The sequence below is a fragment of the Pezoporus occidentalis genome, unplaced genomic scaffold, assembly GCF_034315485.1.
Source record: "Pezoporus occidentalis ecotype Australia unplaced genomic scaffold, CSIRO_AGI_Poc_V1 ctg23, whole genome shotgun sequence".
NCBI classification, from domain to species: Eukaryota; Metazoa; Chordata; class Aves; order Psittaciformes; family Psittacidae; genus Pezoporus; species Pezoporus occidentalis.
Window position 1 is genome coordinate 3727724 of NW_026914180.1, and position 21616 is coordinate 3749339.

General features: G+C 42.2%; 1 long non-coding RNA gene across 1 annotated transcript; it reads left to right on the forward strand.

The window, feature by feature from the left end:
- The first annotated feature begins 19404 nt into the window (after positions 1-19404).
- Positions 19405-21326, forward strand: LOC134165134 (uncharacterized). The gene is made up of 3 exons (XR_009965384.1): positions 19405-19620; positions 20731-20959; positions 21111-21326. It is a non-coding gene; the product is annotated as an uncharacterized LOC134165134 (long non-coding RNA).
- The last annotated feature ends 290 nt before the right edge of the window (positions 21327-21616 follow it).

The following is a 21616-nucleotide window of genomic DNA, read 5'->3' on the forward strand; positions in this document are numbered from 1 at the left end:
GCTTTTATACAACTCAGTGTTTGATACATAGCTATAATTTACATCCCATATAGGCCACATGTGGAGTAACACTTTGCATGCATAGAAATACTACAGATCACATACACTACCTCTCCTTTTCCCAGCCACAGAAATGGCTGCATAGCTATTAGCTCCTGTAAGTAAGGTTTATGTCTTAGGTTAAAACAAATCTGGTAAGAAGACCCTTCATTAGAACAGTTAGAGTGGCAGGGTGGTGTCTTGTGTTTTCTGTAGAAAACTGTATTTAGAAAAAAAATCAAAATTCTGAATCCAAGATGGGGAGCATTAGGGTGAGTAGCACCGAAGGAGCAGGGGGAAATAGCTCAATGCTTCTGTAGAAAGCATGTTTTAGTTCTTCCTGCTCTTATTTACACCTGCCTGTCAGTCTGTGCCACAGACAGAATGTGCTGCTTGCTGTGTGTAACAGCCTCTCTGTTGTTACGTGCATGTATTCATCCTGTGCTACTTGTCATCCCACAAACCACTCTCATCTAACACCACATTAGCATCCAGATGGCCAGGATGAGGGGTCTTCTGTCCCAGGAAGGGTATGATGGTCTCTGTTAGAGTCAGAATTGTGCTGATCCTTCTAGGAAAATCCCTCTGTCTTTCAATAAAACAAGTTAACTGTGGCAAAGCTGCTGAGTAGCAGCAGGAGTTTTTCATTTGCTTTGTTGGCCAGCATATGGAAAGAGTGCCAGGAACAAAACAAGTGTGAGTTTGTATATCCTAGTTTCTGATTTCTTGCTTTTTAAAGATGTTCATAGCTGGGTACTCGGGGAGGACTCAAAGAATTGCAGTATAGTTTGGGTTGGAAGGGAGCTTTAAAGGTCATCTCCTTAAATCCCTCTGCAGTAAGCAGGGATCTCTTGAGCTAGGTCAGGTTGCTCAGATCTAGTCCAACCTGACCCTGAATGTTTCCAGGTATTGGGCATCTGCCCTCTCTGGACAACCTGTGCCAGTGCTTCACCACCCTCATTGTAAAAAATTTCTTATATCTAGCCTAAATCTACCTTCTTTTAGTTTAAAGCCATTAACCTTGTCCTGTTGTGGCAGGCTCTGTTAAAAAGTCTGTCCTCATCATTCTTACAGGGTCTCTTTAAATATTCAAAGGTCTCAATAAAGTCTCCCTGGAGCATTCTCTTCTCCAGGCTGAACAAGCCCAACTCTCTCAGCCTGTTTCCATAGCAGAGGTGCTCCAGCCCTCAGAGCATCTTTGTGGCCTCCTCTGGACTCACTCCAACAGCTCTACAGCTTTCTTATATTGGGGCACATGAGCTAAATGCCCTACTGCAGGGGGGATTCTCATGAAAGTGGAGTATAGGAGAGACTCATCTCTCTCAACCTGTTGTTCATGCTTCTTTTGATACAGCCCAGGATATGGTTGGCAGTGATCTGAATGATAGTTTAAAGTTTAAGCTTTTTATCATGGAATAATGAAGAAACTTTAGTTTTTGATCTGACTGAAGGCAAACAGGAAAGCATATGTGAACTACGGCCTGGCAGTGGTGAGATTTCACACCACCCTGCCTCATCCTTCAGCTGTCCTTTCTGCACACTTTATGCTGTGCTTGACTTGACAGCCTCCTTTTCAGATTCAATGCAGTAAAATGTGTTTGTATTTGATAATCAAGTCAAGCCCAAAGTGCCAAATGACCCTAAGAGTAAAGCAGGAATATTTATGAAAGCCTTCTTGTGGGGTTGGTTTATGTTTTCCAACAGCCATTTTGTTTGCAAAATATTTTTACTATCTTTCACCTACTTCTTTTCTCCTTTAACGGGAAGTACCATGGCCTCCTAGGTGATGATTGTTAATGGGTTTAATTTCATAGTAGAAATATGCTGTGTAGCAGTGTTTGGACATCACTGCAATAGAGTGATTTACCCAGTTGGCCAGCTGCTCATTGGTAGATAGGTGTTAGCATGCCTGTGACTCTGTGAATTAAAATAAACTAGCAGCCAGCACTAGTTTGTTAGTTATGGAAAGGGAATTAAGGTACTAATTGGAAATGGAGTGCATAAATTTGACTGGCATGAGCTGGAAATGCCTCAGGAAGCTGACAGTCCATCTCTGCAATGTTGTTCCTCAGAAATTCTAATTAGAGATAGCGATTGGGTTCTTTTAATTTTCTTCCATGTGCACTCCAAGCAACATGAAACCAATTAACTTTCTTATTGCATCAATATGTAGCTTATGTGCAGAACATAGTGATAGAAGACATTTCTATTTGAATTTTTTGCCTTTTGGGCCCTTAATAGAAAATCAGATAGTTGTAGTTTATTAGACTATTAGAGAGTATATAGGAACACAAATTTTTATCTTATTTTTTCTACCAGAAGAGAAAGCCTAAACCTTTCTGCTTCTAGAAACTTTCTTTGTGCAATGCTGGTGATTTCTTGTCAATTCTCTAAAACCCGATAAGGATGCCAATTAATTAAGTTTAGATGAAGGAAAACTGCTTTGCAGTTAATCTCTGAAGTCCAAGTGCTGTTCTGTACATAAAGCTCTTCTTGGCTAGGAGTAGGTATTTAACTAGGATTTTGTTTTGAGGCAAGGAAACATGCAAGCCTTAGTCTGAGCACTGTGTGCGTTCATACAGAGGATGAGCTTTAACTAAAAATAAGAGTCTTGACACAGCCTTGGATGACAAATAGATTTAACTTTCCCCTTCCTGGCTTCCTTCTCTTTAGGTAGGACTTATTTTCAGGGAAAGTTATATAAAGCTGTAAGTTAAAGTTTTATGGTGTCTAATTACTTGGTTAGGTGTTGCCCTAATGAAGAGAAATACTGAAGTGAGTCTTGTGGGAGTTGGGAGAAGGCAGGAACAGATCTGCATCAAGGCCTTGTTTTACTCTAAGTCCTACTTCCATTAACTTTCTTTATCAGTTCTTCCTTTATGGCTCATAAATCAAGAACAATTATGATGACTTCTGAGAAAAAGTGTCTGTATTTGGGAAAACTCAACAAAGGGTGAAAATTGGCAGAGACTGAAGTACCTGGTACTATCTAGGTGTAGATGTATGGTGTTACAGACCCCAAATCATGGCCTCACATGGTGCTGCCTGTGCTCTGTGATGCAGGAGAAGGAAGAGGCTGGCTGCTTGCCATGTACGACCCTCCCTGGTCTTTATCACAGTTCTGTCCAGCTGTGCTAGAGATCCAAACCCAGCTCTCTGTTCAGGCATCACCCCCAGACAGATGCAGCTGACTGAGAAACCAGTTTCTCTATTGCTCAGTAAAACAATACAGGGCAGCTGTAACTTTGTTTTCCTCATAAACTGTGCTGACGTTCTTGGCAGAGGATTAAAGCATGACATGAGTCCTCCTTATTTGCAACAGCACGGTCCAACCTTTGCAAGTGTTAGATTTAGGAAGTGTGACCCCATCTCCATGGATGTAACCTTCTTTGCCCTCTGGAAAATCAGCTGTTTTCATCTCCTCTCCCACCTCCTCTACCCCTCCGGCAGTCCTTGCAGCCACTCTTTGGTGTATTTTTGGTACCTCCTACTTCATACCTGAGGATGGGGAGAGGAAAGCAGGGCAGGGTGGCATGGTTGCTGCTGCCTAATACACAGTGCAGGGATGTTGCTGCTGGGCATGTAGGCATTTCAGAAGCAGAGACAGTAACTTGGATCCCATGTGTCTGTGCAGGCTCAGGAAAGGGGTGTGTGGGGCTCCTAAGATGCATTAAGATCTGTGCCCCATTTCTGCTGGGGATGAGGCAGCAGGTTGGGCAGTAGGTTGGTCACAAACCATGAATCAACCCTGAATTTATCAGCATTCAGAGGAATTTCAAACAGGTGGAATCAACCTTTTTGGGAAGGTGGAATGATGTTAATTAGCATGGCTGCAGTGAGTGTAGGCTCTGCCCTTGTTAGGTTCCCAGGAGTCTGTTTTGCTGGAGGAGCACTTGTCCCTTTCTCCTGGCCAGTAAGTAGCTGTGTATCATAATGAATATGCTTCCAGTGTGTTGGTTACTGGGGTAGTGCTCAATCTCCACATTTGCTTTCTAGAAATGGGAGCCATCCTTTGGCTAGTGCTGCCAGATGTGTTTGAAGAAGTCCTGCCTGGCCTCCCTAAAACGGCTGCGTTTCAAAGGTAGTGGAACAATTTCTGTTTAGCCACCTCCTCCTGGTGAATCTAGAGAGAAAACATCAGCTGCATTACAGAGATTGACATAACAATACTGAGAGCTGTGGGTTGTTTTGGTAAGATGCCAAGAGACTTACAAGAAGTGGCAAAAACTCTCTTAACCAGATTGGATTTAACATTAAGGAAATAACCTCGGAAGTGACATCTCAGGAAGCCAAACTTAATGGCTTACTTGTTCGTATTTATTGCTGTCCTCTAACCTGTGGGATGATGAGAAGTAGGCTTTCAAACTGCTTATACACTATGCTACTTGCTGTAAGGTACAATGTGCATATGTGCAGTGTTGCTCTATGGTGCAATAAAGAGTTGTGCTATGGAACATGATTTGATTAGCTAGAGGGAGCTCTTTGTCTAAGATATATGCAGCTTCATCCCTGCTTTTTCTCATCATTATACAGTAATTTTAATATCACCGACCTGTCATGACTGTTGTTTTCCAAACTCATTTTAAAATCACATTTAAGGATTTGGAATAGGTTTTCTGCATAAGAAACTGAGTTTTACTAAGTTTGTTTCCCTGTCTGACCTCCAGAAAAAGTTTGGTCATCCAGATAGGGGAATTTTTCAGCTCCCCTTGCAATGAATTCCTGCCACAGTGGAAAGGCAAATAACTCAGTATCTGTTTAAAAAAGAAATGTCCCTTGTAATACCTGAAGTTGGTAAAGCTGTATGGAGGTGGTGTTTTCTGGTGAGAAGCACATTTGTTCATGGAATGTTCATTCACTCCTGTGCTTGCTCTTCAACAGCCTGATCCAAAGCTCTTTGCTGTCTGTGGGATGACACCCATTGGCTTCAGCAGTTTGACCCTAAGTTTTTTCTGCTGAACTTGTGGCTTTATACAGGAAAGATTCTGTGTCTGTTTTCTTTAAAAGTTTGTGAAGGCTCTGCAGATTTTCTCTTATAACAGCTTCTGCTTCTTCTCACGTTTGGATTTGGTAAAAAGGTTTTGGTGCTTTCTGAAGATTGAATTAGCACCTTTCCCTGCTCAGATCATCTTGCAACTGCCAGTGAAATAAGCCCTATAAGGTCACATGAGCCCTGCAATGCTGGTGTTCCCAATTTACAGGTGGAAGAACTGAGGTGTAGCAAGAGCCAAGAGTGTACATCAAAACAAGCAGGATTTCTGTGGCAAAGCCATTAACCCTCAAACCTTTCTTATTTCCTGCCTTTACTGTGCGGCTTGCAGGCTTTTAGATGTTTGCACATGTATAAAGAGTACAACTTGTGACCTTTTTCCTTTCTGGTCAAGTCTTTCACTGTTTTATTTCTGAATATCAGTACCTGTGTGAAATTCAACGTGCCAGAGACAAACTAAACTGCCTGACGGCCCCATACCTCAAAATCTGCTTTGTTGAACTAGAGCAGTAGCGAGATGTCTCAGATGTGTGTGATGGATTCGTATCTGTACATCTTTTACAGCAAGCTGATCCAAAAATCTAATGCCTTAAAACTGGCCTATTGGCATTTGTAATTCAAGGCTGCAGCATACATTTTTGTGTGTGGAGATAATGGGTGTCAGGTCTAAAAGACTCCTGCACAAAAGCAGCACTAAAATCAAGCAGAGCATGGAGTAGTTTTCAGTGCAGATGAAATCAATGACTCTTTCAGCTCCAGCCACACGTAATGTCGCAGCCAGGCTGATCTGTGCAGAAAGCTAGTGATACTGGGAAGACTACTATAGGCAGAGAGGTCAAGAACTTCACAGAGGATCAGGAAGAGCTGAATGTGTATCTACACCACTGCCATGAGCCTTCTTTCTCAGTGAGCAGTTTGCTCTGGGCAGGAAAAAACATCATTTCCATGTTTCCATTTCAAAGTATGAAAAGTATGTTTAGTTTAAACGCACACAACAAAATGAATAATTAAAAAATTAAAGTAAAATATATCAGAGCCCTTGAAAACTGCCTCACTTTTCCTTCTCAAAATGAATCGAACAAACTTATGCAAAATTTTAGTCCCCCAAACAGAGTTTTCTATTTTTAAGAAGGGAATTTTCTGGAAATTTTTTTTCCATCTCTAGGTTTCAGCCTCTGCCCAGCATTACAGAGCACTGAGAATCATAGAATTATAAAATCGTGTTGGTTGGAAAAGATCTGTAAGAGCATCAAGTCCAACTGTTAACCTGACCCTGCTAAGTCCACCACTAAACCATGTCCCTGAGTGCCACATCTACTCTTCTTTTAAATACTGCAGGGATGGTGACTCCTACACTGCCCCGGGCAGCCTGTTTCAATGCTTGACAGCTCTTTCAGCGAGGGAATTTTGTCCAATATCTCAACCTCAACTTTCCCTGCCCAACTCAAAGCCTGTAGTTCCCTTATTCTTCCCTCTGGCCCTTCTTGTAGATTGGCATCACATTTGCTAACTTCCAGTCAACTGGGACCTCCCCAATGAGCCGGGACTGCTGATAAATGATTGAAAGTGGCTCAGTGAGCACTTAACGCCAGCTCCCTCAGTAACCTTGGGTGGATCTCATCTGGTCCTGTACACTTGTGTGTATCTAAGTTGTATAGCAGGTTGCTAACCATTTTCCCTTGGACTATGGGGGCTTCCTTCTCCTCCCTGTCTTCCGGGGACCTCCAGTTTGAAGGGAGGATGCTACACCTCAGTTGTGAAAACCGAAATCACAGTTTGAACTATTCCTTCTGAACAACCCAGAGAGCAAGGTGTGGTTTGCCCTTTCCTGCCCCTCAGGTGACTTTTGCAGGAGCTGCTTTCTAGACGTTCTTTAGGAGCATCAGTTTGGTCTGTAGGGGAGCACAGGCAAAACCAAAATTTTCTTCCTTATCTGTATCCAAAGATGCTTCAATTGGCAGCTGTTGCTGGAGTCATTTCCAATCTCATCTTCCAGAAATATGCTGCAGTTAACATGTGCTGGCTTTCCCTTCTCCCCATTACGGGCACAGCTGCCAGGAGCTGGGGCTGGTTCCAGTGGGTAAACTGTCCACCGAGTCTACAAGGTGATGTGTGTATAGAGCAACAGAGTGGGTAGATGGAAGAATGCTTTTTCCTATGGATCTTGTGCCAGACCGGGGATCTGGACCTGGAAAGCATTTTCCCTTTTGTTTGTTGCTGCCAAGTCTGTTTTGTCCGTAAGTGCCTGTCCTGGGACTGCCTCTTGCTGTGTGTCTATGCAGGGGTTGGCATTTCTGTAGCACAAGAAATAACAGCAGCAGTCTAGAGGCTGCTCAGGTTGCGTGGGTAGCAGTAACCATGTGAAACTCTTCCACAGTGAAGACAGGCTGTGGCCGCATTCACCACAGCTGCATCTGTGGACCATACATATGAGCATGGACTTAGAGGTGACAGGCTAAGAAAGGTACGGTCCACCTTGATCAGCACCAGATGCTGAAGCATATTCCCACATCACCTTATAAGGACACAACTATGTAGCTGTGCAGTCCTCCTGCTTATATACAATGCATCTGGCTCTGTGGAAAGGTCACAGGGATTCCCAGTACCACTAGAATTGTTGTCTGGCTGGTGAAGCATTGAAACTGCTCCACAGCCCCAGATTTAATCTCTTTCAGATTCCCAGAACTGGGACATCTGCCATAAAAAAAGCCCTGGATGAAAAGTTCCTGCCAGGATAGGGGTCTTGTGAATTATTTGTCTGCGGTGTAAATAACTTATTATACCTATAGAACATGCAAATAAATAATTTTGGGGAAAACTTTTAGAATGCAATTGTTGAAAGATGTAAGCCAAATGGTGTAGGCTGGAAGTCCTGGAGCTCTGCTAGAGGCTTGACTCTGCTGGTTCAGTGGAAAACAATGAAAATTATATGGGGATTATTTGATTTCTTCTTTAGATACTAAAGATTTTGTAGCTACAGTGTAAGCATCTGCAAGCGGAGCAGATGTCCAAGCTTATGAAGATGTAAGCATCTGCAAGCGGAGCAGATGTCCATACAGCTTATGAAGATGTAGGCAAAATGGCCAGTGGAGACGTGTGCTTTATAATGGATGGAATAATTCTCTAAACTGCTGACTATCAACTACATTGGGATCTTAGACACCTGGCTTTCATGTATAGAGCTAAACATGGTCTCTTACGTATATACATATATATATATATACACTTACATATATACACATGTAGTGGTCACTTACATATAGCTTCATTCATTTGTAGCCAAGTCCTACTGTAAATTAATAGAAAATAGAACGTGGAGAGATTGGGAACAATACAGTTGCTTAGCCTAAATATGAAAAGACTGAAGAGGAGTAGTGCTAGTTTTCAAATACACAGAGGACTGCTACCAAGATTAACTGGCTTTTCAAACCCCTGGAGATTAAGGTGAAAAAATGAGGGATTTTCATTGCAACAAGGAAGATTTAAGGTAACGTCACAAAAAACTTGGTAATGAAATGTTGAATAGATTTACTCAGAAAAATGTAGAGCTGTCGATGTTTGAGGTATTTGTCAACAGGTATAGAAGAGTATCTCTTGGTGGAGGTTTGTTTAGATTCCTTCCAGTTCAGTGACTGAAAGATAAGGTCACTTAACTATTGTAATTTAATTGAAAGACAATGCATAAAACACTACACAAATCATGGCTTTGTTTACATAGGCAGTACTTCACCCTGGAACTGGGGATGTCATCAGACTGGGATGGTCCCCATGTGTGTTACCGACCATGCTTGCATTTTCCTGCTGTGACAGCAATAAGAGATACATCATTTTGGAGCAACGCAAAGGCAGTTTCATTTCCAAAGGCTTAAGCAAGTCATAAAGTGTAAGTCACCTTTAAAGACAATGTTATTGAGCATTTCTGCTAACATTTTGCCTGCTAAAGGAGTCGCATCCACCATGTTGAAACTGTATGCCATCGCATCATGCAGAAGCAGGTTCGGAAGCTGCAAGAGTCCTAGCAAAACCTGTGTGATCAAGAGCACATTGCACCATATGTGCTTTATTTTACGGCTGAGAATTTGCAATATGCACATAAGAAAAGCTTGAATACTGGATTTTCCTGACAAAAAATAGGGACAAATTAAATCTTAAAAGGCATTTGACATAAAGTAGTTTAAGCCTTGTGAAGTGCTGAAACAGCATGTTTGGATAGGGCTATCTACTGTAGCTATTATAAATATCAAGCAATATATTACTGTGGCTGTGTTATCTCTGACACAGATTAAGTGCATTCCTGTCAGAGAGAATTTTCCGATAAAGATTTCAATGCCTGTTCCCCACATACAAAATGGTAAGTGACCCTGATATTTCTCTGCTCTACTTTATCAATAAAAATTGTTCTGGTTGGCTTATTTCTGTTTGTCCCCTAATGAAGTGACATTTTGTGATGTATCAGTCAACCCTGGAATTGAGAAAGACATACCAATTCAAATCCACATCCTAAAAGTAGTAGATAAGTACCACACACTGAAATATGCTGTGCTGTGCTGTGCTTTTAATCTGCTTTACTCAGAAAAGCATAAATCACCCATTAAAAATAATTACTGAGGTAAGGGAATAGATTATTTGATGGACCAGATTGCTCACTGTGAATCATAGCATCACTTGCTGAAACAGAGATATGATGGCATGGAATTGGAGACATCAAAACTGATTTAGGAAGAGACACTAGCAATGTTAAATCAAAGTTACTGCTTATAGAACAGACTATGGTTTTCTGGGTAGACAATCTGGGGACCACTTGGGGTTCCATGAATATTAAATATTCCACATCACATGCGAAAAATGCAACAGAAAGGTCTAAAATATGCACAGGGACCTGAACTGATGACAGTGCCTGCTTCATTATAGTCTACCATTATGACCTTCTCATTACTCACTCATCCTGCTAACACATCTGTTTCCAGTGAAACTCAGCAATACCATGATGAACCCACCACAGTCAATTTGATGTAGCACAGCAAAGCCATTTGGGATTTCCATGTTGGTGGAGGTGAGCTTACCCAGAATAAAAGTTATCCCTTGGCATCTCTGCAGGGTCAAGAAACTCATGATGGCTGAGGCTACTTCCCAGGGCTTCTTGTGAAGCCTGAATCCCACTTTGAGAATATTTTTAGCTACGAATTTGGTCTGGGGGATGCTAGAAAGACTCTGTGGCCAAAGAAGTAGAGCCTGGAATATCTGACTTGGAGTGTTAAGAAACTGCTGCAAGTGGTATGTGGTGAAGTAAGCAGAGGTACACATCCACCAGGGACAGATCAAGGCATGTGTTAGTCCCCAAGCATGAGAGGAAGAAGATGGAAGACCATTTATGAAGGGCTGTGTCTGGTGAGACTGTATCTGACTTAGGGTGTGGAATTTGCTATCTAAACTGAGCTGTGGAGCAAAGTGAAGAGCTAAGAAAATGGAGCAATGACCCGTGATTAGAGAACTGACACCACGGCATGGATGAATGATGGGTTTCTGCTGTCCAAACAAAGACCCATTGGTTCTTCTTAGACCACTGTTTGTTCTGGTGGTGTTTGACTACCGGAGTAGCAAGACCAGCGACCAGGAAAGTTGACATAAGTCTGCAGCAGTTAGTGCCACTGGTAGTAAAGGATGTGCAGCTGTTTTCATAGGTGACATAGTTTTCATTGCTCATTATGATGTCAAGTGTATTAAATTTATGATACACTGTGTTATTTTAATGTGCAGTGTCTGCATCTCACCAGCCACATATATTTCAGTCTTTAATGTAGCCATCTCATTGTATCATAACACTCTTGCATATTTACTCACAGTCTCTCTGAATGGAGAATTGATCAGTATCTCATGGCATTTTACTAATTAAATAGATCGTGTGTTTTGCTGGCAGTGTGTTGTGAACATTACTTCTGAAAGCTTTTTCATTTGTCATTGTCTCATTCCTTGGCATTATAATTACTGCAATTTTATATGCGATAAGGCTTTACAGCAAGTTAGACTGTACGTCAGAAATTCCTGCCTGCAGCAATCTGCTCTGTGAGATAGAAGTGTAATGGGATTCATAATGTTCACTCACACTCTCTTTCCATCAGCATTTCCTCCCTCCTCTTGACTGGGGTTTTTATTTGTGTCTCTCCCTGTTCCATTTGGACTGTGGGGAGAGGGACAGTGCTCATTTTTGATTTCCTGCTTTAACCTTGACTATGAAACACTCTTTCTTATCAGAAAGCTGTTAGGTGGTGTTTCATAGAGGCCCAGATGCTGAAGGAGCATATGGCTGTGAATAGGATATGTGCTCTCACAAGCACTTGGAAATCTCTGCCTCTTAGAACATGGAAGAACCTACTCTATCCCTAAACCTCCAGCTCAGTGACACTACACTGGCAGGGTATGAGACATAAAACCACATGGCTGAGCACTTGCTTGTTCCTGGCACTGTGTGAGGTTTATGTAGCAGTTTATAAATCCCCGTGTTGTCTTTAGGGTTGGCACTGCTTCTGCAGCATAGTGGTGTTGCTACCTGTTTGTGCCCATTTTCTACTGTAGAAAAGCCATGGCCATCAGTCTGAGTGGTGTTTATATCCCAGGATTTAGGATGTCTACTTTACACAAATTTGCCTCAACTATACTCCAGCATGGAATGGAAAAAAGATTTATCTTTGGAAAAAGATATTCTAGTCCTGATTTCAGAAACCACTGGTGGGACACAGTCTGTCCTACATTTAGGGATAGTTAAACTCTTAGATCAAGGTGGCCACGTGTGAGCCAGGTGCCTGAACTCTGATTTTAATCCATGCAGATCCAGTTGATGGAGCCAGCAGAATGCAGGCAGCTGTTTAGTTCTGCATAAATAAAGGTAAGGTGAGATGTATGCTTTCTAGATTTCACTAACTTCATGAGCTGGGTCTCTATCAGATATAATGGGAGCTCACATATAAACATCTCCATGTAGACACTGACAAGATGTAGTGCTCAGAGGTGGTGGTGCTGGATGATGAAGCTACTGTCCTAGCTGCAGACTGCAATTGTGATGTTTGTCACTAGGGATGGCTGGGACCTTGAAAATTGCCTTCTCTGGGCACCTTGTATTTCCTCATCTGAAAAATAGCCCTTCTAGAAATGCTGTTGACATAAATCTCAGCCTGTTCATGCTTCTTTAATCCTTATTGATGTTTCCAAAGGCCATGTGGCAGACTGCCTCCCACCTGAACAATGTTGCACTGCTATTTCTGCAGGATTATTGTACCTTGTTGCCTGTTCTCAGCTGCATCTCCAGGAGCAATCAGTCTCCTCCAATTTGATGAAGTCCATCCTTCTTCCTCCTCTCCTGGTGGCCTCATCTCCTGATGACGTGCCTGTCCATGCACGCATGTTTTTTGGAGCCCTTCTAAGCACTCTGATCTTCAACACTTCGTATTTGTTACACCCTTCTTTTTCTTTAAGGTAGGGAGCTGCTCTTGTAAGCTATAGTTTTTTGAATGGATTTTTTTCTCAGACAAAATAAGATCAATTAAATCGTATGGCTAATAAAATTGATAAAGAGCCAATAAAAGCCCAGTGACACACCATCTGGCACACTGAAGATGAACGACGAGAAAACCAAGCCACTGCTCAAGTCTTCACCTTCCTTATCACATTAGAAGCTCGTTCATACTTCATAATAGCCCAACATTTCATTTCAGATGCTGAGATTAATGCCAAAGAATACATAACCAGACAATAATTCTCTGTATCTTTCTATCCAGATGCGTTGAGGGGAGTCATTAAAATAAACAGATCAGCCATTTATTCTCCCCTTCCGTCCATATTCACTAGCCCTGTAACAGCAGCAACTGAAACAGAACCTCTCCAGGAACAGAGAATCCTGCTGTTAAACAAAAGGCAACTAGAAAGAGCAGATTTTCCAAAGCATCAAAATTATTTAGGAGGAGAACCCCTGTTAAAGTCCAAAAAATTTCAGCTTGTAACTCATGGGCCTCATGCTGTCAAGCCATCAGTGGGCTTTTGAAATATTCACCTGACCCTGCCAACAAGGATGTTACCACAGAATGTAAAGTTGAGTCTCAGATGGACACCTGAGGTGATCACACCACATTGCAGCCAATGGAGTTGTATCTTCCCAAGGACTGATTTTGGCTTTCAAACTTCAGACAGAAGTTGCAAAAGCCAAATAGGGGTTACTGGGGGTCATAGCACTGAACAGCCACATCTGTAAGGTGAGTGACTTTTCAGAAACTGTGTATGAATGTGTCTTGACCTTTGAATTTGGATCTTGACCCTGTTGCACCCTGAAAACATGGGGTATTTTAACAAGTATTGACGAATTGTCAGTATAATCATGCCAGACGGGGCTGGAGATTTGACTGCATATTTAGAGTACAGATTGCTAAAGGCTCTTCTGATACACCTGTCCCAGTACTGACCATTCCTCTAGTAACGTAGGACATCATGTACACATCTGCTGAAGTATTGTGAGCTGTTCACAGTCCAAGTGACAGGTTTTGGTCATCTATCGCTGCAAGTCCTAATCAGAGTGCTGCTCTGCTCCTGATATGTTGGTGTAATACATCTGCACAGAGACACGGATGAAGATTGCATACCCACACATCTGGCAAATACATACGCCCTGTGTGTTTATAGATGTGTGTAGAGATGTGTATGGGCGTAGAGATGTAGCTGTGTACTGTTGCTCTCTTTGGCTTTAGATTAAAATTGTATTGATGTTTACAGCATAACTCAGGCATCCCGAAAGAGAAGGATACGTATCTCTTGAAATGTCTGTAGGCCAAAGTAATCCTTGGTATATCTGCCCTCGGGGATGACATAAATTGGGGCCAATGACATTGGGGAGAGTATTACAGCAATCACGTATAGTGGTATTAAATGATCATTAAACCATTTATTAAGCCTCACAGTAAATGGCATATTAAGCCATGCAAAGTGTCTTTAAAAGCTGACTTACCGGGAGATCTCGGTGTGTAGTTATACAGCAGATGTAGCTCAGCGCAATGCATTTATTAATGATCTAAAGGAAAAAATCAGCCTGTTACTATCAAGGTTTGCAGCTTGGAGCAATAGCTGGCTGTGGTGAATAATGGTAAGGGAAGGGCAGTTGTACATTGTTTTGTAATGATTTAAATAAGAACTGCTTTTAATGTAACCAAATGCTAGCATATGCTTCTGGGAAGGGGAGATGTGCACAGCACTTACAGGATGTGGGGCTGCCTCCTGGAAGGCATTGACATGGGGAGAGAGTGGGAGATCATGGTCAATAAACAGTGTACAACAGTTGCCCAATATAATGGTGTGGCTAAAGGGAGCCTTGGGTGTATAACCAGGGGAAAATAGTAGAAGGAAGAAAGTGATATTGCTGCTGTTTGCTGTAATAGAGTGCCCACTGGTCAGAAATGATCCTGGGGTCTGAATAAAGGCACAGTGCAGTAATTCCTACTTACTTGATGTTATTCAAGTTTAGGAAAAAAGCTTACCTACAAGAAGAAGGTTACTCAGAAATGAAGATACCTCTTACAGACTGTAAGCACCTATGTTGGGGAAAAAAGTTACTGAAGGCAGAGGACTGGTGACATGGGCAGGTAAAGACATAGTAAGATCCCTTGCCTGGAACTTCAAGCTGAACATATTAAGAGTAGCAACATGAAGTAACTTTTTACAGGGCAACAGCCCAGTAATGTTACATTTAATGATTTTGTGGATTCTCCACACTGCTGGATTTCTCTTGGTAAGCTTTACTCAGTTCAAGCAGATGTTATGCAGGAATTACCAGGTGCAATGTTACGCCCTGTGTTATGGTGCTGTCATAGTCAATGATCATATTGTTCCCTTCCAGCATTACAAATCTATGAATGTAAGAATGCATGACTGAAGGGCAGCTGCGGTGCAGCTACTGCATTCTTAAGTGGAGAAAGCTGTCTGGGTCATGTCTTGGGGAGGGAGACTGTGTTGTGCTGGGGAGATGAGCAGAGGTGAGAACTGACCTTTGGCTTGTTCACAGTGACAGGAATTGCAAATACACGTTCTCTGCAAAAATACATCTTTTCTTGCCGGCCCTAGGAAGTCTTGCTTCTGCAAAGGTGTGCTGTAGACAGACCCTGGCTCACTGCACTAGGGTTCGAGGGATTTTTGCAGGACAATGTACATAAGGGTTGTAGTGGAGGAAGGCTGAGTGATCACTGACTGAGACAGCATGTTTCTAACCTATTCAAGAAACATTTAAGACCAGTTTTGCCTGTAATTGCCATTATGCTATCCCCTGATGGCAATGCTCATAATGCAGCCCAGGATACTGTTAACCTTCTTAGATACAAGGGCATGTTGCCATTGTACTGCCTCATATTCAACTTGGTGTCCACCAGGACCCCCAGGACCATTTCTTCCAAGCTGCTTTCCAGTCAGTCAGGCCCCAGCATATACTGTTGCATGGGGATGTTCCTCCCCAGGTACAAGACTGTGCTTGCCTTTGTTGAACTGCATGAGGTTCCTGTTGGCCCATTTCTCTAGGCTAGTGAGAAGGCTCTACCCTCTGGTTGGCAGCACAACCTTCTCATGCATCAACCACTCCTCCCAGCTTTGTGTTGTCTGCAAACTTGCTTGCGAGTTATCTAGCTTCAGTAAGCAAGCTGCTGGTGGGCATTTTGCCGTGTGAAACATCTATCAAGAGTTTCACCAATTCAAGAAAGGCATCATGCCCAGGCAGCATGACCTCCCCAGGGCTGAGGGTTGAATGCCACATTTGGAACACCTCTACAGAGCAGGTTTGTGTGAATGCAGCTCCCTTCACTTAAATGGCAATCAGTGGGAGAGGACCACAGGTATCTAGGAGGGTACTGATAGCTCCTGTACCTCATTTTTGCCTGAGCTGTCAAAAATGGCCATGTCTTCTTAAGCCCCTTGCACCCCTGCCTAGTGCAAAGCTACACTAGAAGACTGTTGCTTGATCTGCCTTTAGTCATGTCTACGCTTTGTAGCTGATTTCAGTGCAAACATCAGCAAGTAAATGTGGAGTTATCTGATGCAGACTCTTATCATGTGGGCTATTGAGTCATGCAGAGATACTAGCTCAGTCCTAAGAGCAACTCATTGCTCTTGGCACAGTGATAAACACAAGCTGATAATCTCTACCTCTTAGCAAAACTAATGTACTCAGAGGTAGGGCTGTGCTGTTCCAGAGCCTGGGTGGGTATGGTTTGCTCTGGCATTTCTGCTTTCTTATTCATGGTGCTGTGTACATGCACTCTTAGATTCTTTTCATACTCACTAAATCATGGAACTGAGTGTGAAGCTGTATTCCCAGCTACCTGGAAAATTAAGGCTGTTATATTGTCACATCAGAAATTGGACAGGCATTTTTACAAGCAAATAATAACAGATCAGGTGGGGAGATTGAAATGTATAACCAATAAAAAGAACAAAGCAATAGGGATGGAATATAGTTGCAGTGAAGATTAATTGCAAAGCAGTTAAAGATGTAAAGCACAAGTCAAGCAAGTCAGGTAGGCAAAAGAGTGCTTGATAGACAAGGAATAAAATGCAGAGTGCAGGAACAAATGCAATTTCACCAGGAAGTTTTCTGATGAATTATTGCTTTGAGGTAAAGAATCTGAGGCTGGAAGAAATAGCCGATAAAGCAGAGAGAAAATAGTTTATTATTTGAAGATGTTAAGGTTTAGGAGCAACATCTGTGATTTTCCTCTAATATCAGCAGATATCTGAGTGCCATTATTCCCCCCAGGTAGCCTTGAGACACCTCTGGGGCTTCTCCAGCCTACAGAATGAGACCAGCAGTAACCGCCCTGTTCATGAAATGATTGTAGGTCCCTCTCCATAATTCAACAACAGAGGACAGTGAGAAAGTGAGAGGTAGAAAATGTGAACCTGAAGTCTGAATAAATCTGGTGAATATTTAACTTGTGAAATGTATTGCCCTTGGGCTGTCATGGAGCCCACCACACTGAGACAACTCATTGAAAAAATAGTGATAAGGAGAAAGGTTACATTATGTTGACAGGTTAACATCTCAGCTGAGCCAGTCTGGTGTAGGCACTGGGTACCTTTTTTTTAGAGCTGCTAGGCATGTGATGCAGCTATCGTCTGTTCACTGTAGGTAGCAGCCCCTGCAGTAGTCACAGGTAACATACCTGTCATTGAGGGTACTTGAATTGTTCCACTATAAGGCTATCATACTAAGCTGGCATAACTTTTCCAAACAGTAAGAGTTAGAGAGAAACTTTCTTGGGCCGACAACACAAGAAGGAAGGCATTGGTCATTTTTGTTTTCCTCAGCATGTTTCTCAACCATGCCCAGCTCAGGCACGGGTATATAGTAACAGGCTCGTTTTGGGGTCCCCATGGAGCAGCCAAGGCCACTTGCCTTCAGTCCTCACTGTATTACTGATGCGTTAATTTTTCTCTTTGTGGCAAAGAGTTACAGCACACAGTTACAAGATGGTGTATGTGCAGCGTTTGTGGTTCCAGGGAAAGAGGAGTTTGATGTCTTTCCCTCCTGGTGACTAATGCAGAAGAATGAAACCTTTCACATATACTGATATTTGACCCGAAACCCACTCAGCCAATGGCAATCTTCTGATGAAAAGTGTTTCATGGAAGGTGCTTGAAAACCCCCTAAAGATTACCAGTGTCTTGCAGACTTCATGCTGCCCTATACTAGAGGAAAGTCCCTGGAGAGCTAACCTAGCAACTCCATCCCTTCATGTGCAAACGGCTGCTTTAAGTATAGAAAAGCTTTCCAGAAAAGAAAAGAAAAATCCCATTCATACCTTTTTGGCCTGTTAACATGTCCGTATAATATGAGGAAAACCATGCTGACTGTCAGTCTGATGGGGAAGGAATAGTTTCTACTATAAACTTGACTGAATGGACAGTTCATAGAAACATTAAAATGAATGTACAAGGTCAGATCAAAAGTTCATCCAAGCCTGCATTTAGCACAGCCAATAAAGTTTGCATAGGTAAAATGCATAGCAAAAGAGCAGACAATATACCCTCATTATCTCTAGCAGTCTATGGTTTCCTTATGTGTATACTGGTTGTTTTTTTCTTTGTGGTTTATTCTCTTACTTCACAGAAGCAGATCATGGTGCTGGTTAGTAGCCATACTCTAGATTTATATAAAAAAGTCTGGTGCTGTCATCAAGCTGGGGTCATAGTGCAAGTCATCCCTAGGCAGACCTGTCACAGTGATAAAAAGCCCTTTCTGTAGGAGAAGTCGAGATCTGGAGGCTTTTGATGGTAGATTTAGACACAATTAAAGGCTAGGTAGAATTGACTGGAAATTGAGATACTGACTTGATATTCTGTAAGAGTAAAGATAGTCCTGTTTGACCTACCAGAAATTATGTTTCACTAACAAATATACTTTGGTAATGAATTCCCTCAAGTAGCTGTCAAAGATACACATTGTTGTTTCAGTAAAAATCAGAAGCCTTGATGATATGACAAAGCTGATGCACTAGAGCAAATGAAATTTCTGCCAATGAGTGTTAGAGATTCAGCTAATCAGTTCTTTAAAGCCAAGAGCATTTATTCTTTTCATTACTGACTCTAGTCATATTATAACAGTAAATACAATAAAGCTTGCTGTAAATTGTGCTAGTCGTGTATGGTCAGAGTATTTGGGGGAACGATTGCTACATGGACTGGAATTGCATTACCTTAGGTTATTAGATTACATATCATGTCCTGCTGAATTTTAATATCATTTTGTTTAAATGCAAATGATAAAATAAATGATAGCTTCTGCTTTATGGCTGTGGATTAGTTATTCAAGATGATCTTACTATTAAGTGTGCAGGGAAGATAAATTGGTTAAAGGAAAAACTTGACATCTTATCAATTTTTTCTATATAGAGGCTTTAGTGGAAAAAAAATGCTTGTTGCAGCAGTTTCCTTTTAATTCCTTAATCATGTATTAAGTAAGTCTGTACTAGGAGTTTAATATAGAATTTTTAAGTGCTTAGACCTAGTGAAAACATGTTGGACAGTGGCATTGCGGCAGCAGCAGGACAAGGGGCCTTACAATAGAAACAGCTCAAACAAGTCATGTTTCAGCTCCTTCCCGAAAACAAATTTACCAAAGCAATTGGAAAATGAGGCAGAAAAAAAATGAGACGAGAGGCAATGTTGAGAAGAAAAACCTGTCACAAACCCCAGACTCAGTGCCAGGACCAAGGACAAAAGGAGTAGTAGGGAAAGTTAGAATTAGGGGAGAGAGCATGGGTGTTGTGGCACGGAGTCATGGGACAAGAAGACATTGCTTCCACTGTGCCTGAGCTGCTGTGCCTTGAATTTTCTGTCTCCTTGGACAAGTCATAACTGGGACACATTGATGGACTGAAGAGGATTCAAGCACAGATAATGAGGGCTGTACAGCAGGATTTATGAAGAAAACTTAAGCATCAAATGTGCACAGTTTGTCTCTGTGACAGCCTGACATGAGAGCAGTGTAAATACAGATGAAAAGGAAGAGGTGTCATTTAACATAATAGAAGGATGTTGTGAGCAAGGGCTTTCCTTGGTCCTTACTTCAAGTAAGTCTGTGTACTAATGAAGGCTAAACTCAACCCTTTCTGCATGCTTGGCTGCTGCTTGAATCCCTCCTCCCCTGCCCAAGCTCCTCAGCTTGTACCCTCCCTGGAGGGCAATCACTTCAGTCATCGCATCCAGTGGGATGAAGTCCCTCTCTCTCCTGGGAGTCAGCCAAAGTCCCTTCCCATTTCTCCAGAGGCTCAGTATAAATCCCCTTAGTCAATGTTATGCTGTGTGCAACCCCTGCTTTCCTATAGCTTGTAGCTCAGGTTATGTTTGAGTTGTAGCTGTTGAGGTTCTTACCTCCACTTACCTGAGTGCTGTAATCAAACACTGATCGTTGGGGCTGTTGCACATAAGCATTGGCCCTGAGGAAACATTTAGCCAATGAAAAGTTACCAAACCTCAGGGAAAGCTTTGAAGGCCATCAGGTAGGAAGAAAAGCCAGTCCTCTGGATCTGTGACTCCTCTCCCTTTCTGCAGCTCTTTTTCCAAGCCCTGCTGTTTCCTTGCTCAAGGGTAGCAGCTGCCTGAAAGTTCCTACAGTTCAGAACTAGGAAACTGGTGCCCAGCTATCAGGAAAACATCCAGAAGTAGTAATTTCCCATTATTTCTTAGATTGCATTTTAATTATTGACAGGCAGAAAGCCAGCTGAGAGCCCAAAGGCATTCTGTAGTAGCGGGTTAAATTTGGTTAATGATCTGAGTTTCTGCCAAACTCACTGCCGCATATCACGAGTGACACTAACTAGACTTGGAGGCCATTTCAGTTAAGTGCTTGCACTGTATTTACATGAGCTATTTCATAGACTGCCGCTCAGAAAATACAGAAGAGCACAGAGAAGAAATAAGGATGGGTGAGTACCTCTGGGTGGCTGACCAATTTCCTTCCCACATTGTGGAGTTACTTTTGTGCAGCTGGGGAAGAAATTAGCTATTTCATTGTCACAATTATTTAAGAAAACTCCCCCTTTCCACTGCTACCTGTCCTTCTGCCTCCCATTCCAGGAAAGAGATTTACGGGGGAGCCTGGAAATTTTGTACGAGAGGAATGTTAGGATTTCTGGGTCCCTTTCTTAAGTGCTAATGTGACTTTTATTTTTGTTTGCGAGGTGATTGCTTGGAGATTGAAGAACACCTAAAATGCATGCTTACTGCCTATACACAGCTTGATTACAAACCCAAAACAAGCAGGATTTAGGACTGAGAAGTGTGAGAAATTGTGTGACTCCTTACTTTAAATCAAGAAGGCAATCATCTGTCAAGGCAATCTATTTTCCCTGGTTTATCTTCTAAGAAGAAATGTATGGCTGATAAATTTATAGAAGTTAACATAAGTAGGTAATTTTAAAGGAAATATTCACCATCTTCTAGAAATCCTTTCTGCTCAAATTTGTCTGGCTACCAAATATCCTGCAGAAGGGCTAGTACTGACCGCTTTCATTCTCCCTCCAGTCCTCCACAGCTATGGATTCTCAATCCCTCTCTTCAGATTAATCTCTACGTTATCCTGAAGGTTGCTCAACTGGGGAGAGGAGCTACGTTTGATCAGTACAAGAACTTGGAATCCATATATGCTACAAAAGAAGCAGCAACTTCTATCCTGTCAACTGGTTTTAAGCATGGTGGAAATCGTGATGAATGTCTGACCTGTGATAGCCAGTCATTCACTGACATATCTCTCCGTGATGCTTACAGTGTTGCATGAGTCCCTCTTCTGTCAGCCTCAGTATTGCTGCATCTTGACCCTGTCTCTTGGTTTCTTTGGCCTCTGGGTCTCTGAGTGGCTGCACCACCTGCACACTTGATGAATCTTCTTGTACTTACACTCTCTTCATCTCCAGTAGTGTTTACCATGAAGCAGATGTCCAGAATGGGTCAGGTGAAACATGTTCATTAAGTATGCAAAGACACCAAAATGGTTAAATTCAGCATTAAGTTCTTCACTGTAGACATCCAGAGTCTTGGTATCTGGTAGCCCTGCTCTCCATCACAAGT